We start from the raw sequence: 3123 nt of genomic DNA, 5'->3' as shown, positions 1-3123 counted from the left end.
TAGCTACTCCTGAAGCAGGACTGAAAGAAAAGATTTGCCAGCTTTGAATATTTTCCCTTGAATTGACCCCTTCTTTGTGTCTGTAATTGTTTGTTCTGATACAAGATAAGTTTTCCAATTATATGCCTGTAAGCAAGGTGAATGACTTTCAAGGATCTCCCTTCCTCTCAGGAATACAGATAACTTTGACAATGGTAAGCACTATAAACAAGTCCTATGACATCTTGCAGTATGTCTTCTTATAATGATAAATCACAAAGTGGTCCTTGTCCTATTCCATGTAAACTTTTCTACCTGCCTAAAAGTTCTGGGCTGAAGTTCACCTCTTCTTCTCTTTGTTCAAATGAATAAAATTGGAGTCTTTGTTTTGTTCTGATGCTCGGCCTCTTGGAAATGTGACATTTTGAAGTATATCCATGTAAAAGGCTAAATTACAAAATGGTGGCGTCCTTGTTTTGTTCATGTAAACTTACTTACCCATCTCCAAGTTCTGGGCTAATGATCCCTGCCCTTTCGCTTGGTAAGACAGGCCAGGAGGCAAGACAAAGCCCATCTCATTTCTTCTTGTTGCATTTTAATGGTCTGATTCCATGCTTTCAGGCACAGGTTTGTTAGTCAAAAGCATTTTCATGGCCATCTACCACTTCAAAAACTCCCATGAGGGCTGGCCTGATAGCTCAGTGGACTAAAGTACCTGCTTAGGCAGAGCAGAGCAGCCAGAATTTGATCTCCTGTGTGCCATGCCAGCCCTGCCCCCGTGGTGCACTGAGATGGTGATTGAGACTGGGTGTGGAAGTGTGTGCCTGTACTCCCAGTGCTTGGGAGGCTGAACACAGGAGAATCACTTCGAGTCCAATCTATGTAGTGAGACACTGTGGACACTAAATCCATTAAAAAGCAAAACTCCCTTGAAAAGGTTACTTGCTCATGTGATGGAGCATTTCAGGTTCCACCAGACTCAATATAACTCCTATGTTTTCACCAGGTTTATTTTTTATGTTTGCACAAGAAAAGGAAAAAAATGGTCTTGTCACATAATATTTTCTTGTGCCTTAAATATTTTGCCCCATTGCTTCTCAGTTCTGTGGGTTTTGCCTGTAATTGTTTGTCTCTGTTTTGAGACAGTTTTCCTGTTATTCAAACTCTTCTTCCACCACACTCACCTGCTGAGTTGCCCCCTTAGCCTCCTTGATGTCAGGTGAACTAGTGCACTCAGATAAAGGTTATAACTTTCATTTCTCAGGTTGTTGGGCAAAATGACTCTTTAAATGTTTGCAGCCTGCATTTGTTGTCCTCATGGACAACAAAGTTGGAGTGCACTCCTCTCTAGCGGTACCAAGGAAGGCAGCACGCCTTTGTGGCAACCTTCAGGGAGGTAATAAGAGGCCACTGGGGTAATGATCTGCTGAGTGATAAATTTACTTGAGATTCAATTTTGATCATATTTTAAAGTTTAATTGATTTGCTTAAATTATTTTGTGTGCATTGAGATAGTACCAAAACTGTGATTGCATGTTGAACTGACTTTTCTGCTGCTTTTTGCTTGTGTTAATTAAGGACGCTTCCTTAGGGATAGCTTGGATAATCACACTGCTGATTTTTGCCAGTTTTGTTTCTGTAGTGTTAGAACATCACACTTTAATTAGGCAGAGCTTAGAGGTTTATTTTCAGTCTGTGTAAGACTAAAGTTCAAAGCCTATTGAATTTTGCTTAAGGGAACACTGTGAAGTAACAATTCTTGGTATTACATGCTTCCTATAATCTCAAAGCAGAGCGAGTTACATGTTGTGTCACTGTTCAAGACACAAAGGTGAACAGCTAAAACATCTTAAAAATGCATCAAACTTATGAAATCTCAAACCAAACTGGGACTTTCTGTACATACACTAACGGGTGAAGTTAATTCCTGTACACCACTTCTCCTGAAAACTGATCTTCTATTTCTTTTCATTTGACCTAGATCAGCTGTGAGACCTAGAGAAGGATCAGGGAGGCTTGTGATTTCTCTCCCTAGACACTGATCTCTCTCTTCTCCTGCCTGTAGAAAGAGACCTGTTCCGGCTGTGAGAGAAACTTCTTCGTGGAGATCTGTGGCGAAGTGGAGGACTCCTTCTTCTATAATCATCTCTATGGCGACGACCCCAAGAAGGAGTATGGCCACGATTTGGACTTTTCTTTTCACCATTGGATAGTTCCACTCTGACAGGGCAGCCACGTAATGTTCTTCCATCTAGCTCTCGGACAGCATCCGCTGCATCTCGGGGATCCTCAAAGTCAACGAAAGCGAAGCCAGGAGGGTTTCTAGCAACCCACACACTCCTCAGTGGTCTGTAATAGCTGAAAGCCCGTTCCAGCTCATTCTTGTTGCCATTGTTGCCAAGATTCCCTACATAAACCTTACAGTCCATTGGGCAGGAATCCCGATGCATCTCGAGATCCAGTCTTAGAAATGCGGAGGTTCAAAACCACACGCGCCCAGTGGACCTTCTCATTCTCTTCTGACTCAGCTCCTCTGCACACACCCAGCGGGCATCCACGAAATGGCTTTCTCTTTTTAAATTTTTTATAACTTTTTTAAACCAATTTTTGATGCTTATACCTGGTAATCTGAACAACTACTTTGAAAACAACAGTATGCACTATGACAGCCATTGTTTGATTCTTATTATTTTGTTTAGTAAAATTCTGCATTGTTTCTAATGTTTTTTTAAAAACTATCTATCTATCTATCTATCTATCTATCTATCTATCTATCTATCTATATTATTTAGGATAGGATCTACAAGGTCTACAGGGTCTCACTAAATAGATCAGACTCATAGTTATTCTCCTGTTTTCAGCCTCCCAAGCTCTGGGGTTACAGGTGTGCGCCACCATGCCTGATCTCAATCACTGGCTCAGCGTGCCAAGGGCAGGGCCGGCATGGCACACCGTGGATTGGACCCTGGCTTCTGCACTCTGTCTAAGCAAATGCTTTAGTCCCCTGAGCTATCTGGCCAGCCCTTATTTTTTATTATCTTGAAAAAAAAAGAGTAGGGCCGGGGAGATGGCTCAGTGGAATAAGCTCTTCCCTGGCAAGTGCAAGGGCCTGAGTTCAATCCCCAGTTCCGCCAAAAAAAAAAA

General features: G+C 42.0%; 1 pseudogene; it reads right to left on the bottom strand.

Moving 5' to 3' along the window:
• Positions 1 to 1985: 1985 nt before the first annotated feature.
• Positions 1986 to 2433, bottom strand: LOC101582920 (annotated as a pseudogene).
• Positions 2434 to 3123: the final 690 nt, after the last annotated feature.

This window comes from Octodon degus, unplaced genomic scaffold, assembly GCF_000260255.1.
Source record: "Octodon degus isolate 3935 unplaced genomic scaffold, OctDeg1.0 scaffold00138, whole genome shotgun sequence".
NCBI lineage: Eukaryota > Metazoa > Chordata > Mammalia > Rodentia > Octodontidae > Octodon > Octodon degus.
Note: the sequence above shows the minus strand (reverse complement) of the source record. Positions and strands in the feature narration are given on the sequence as shown.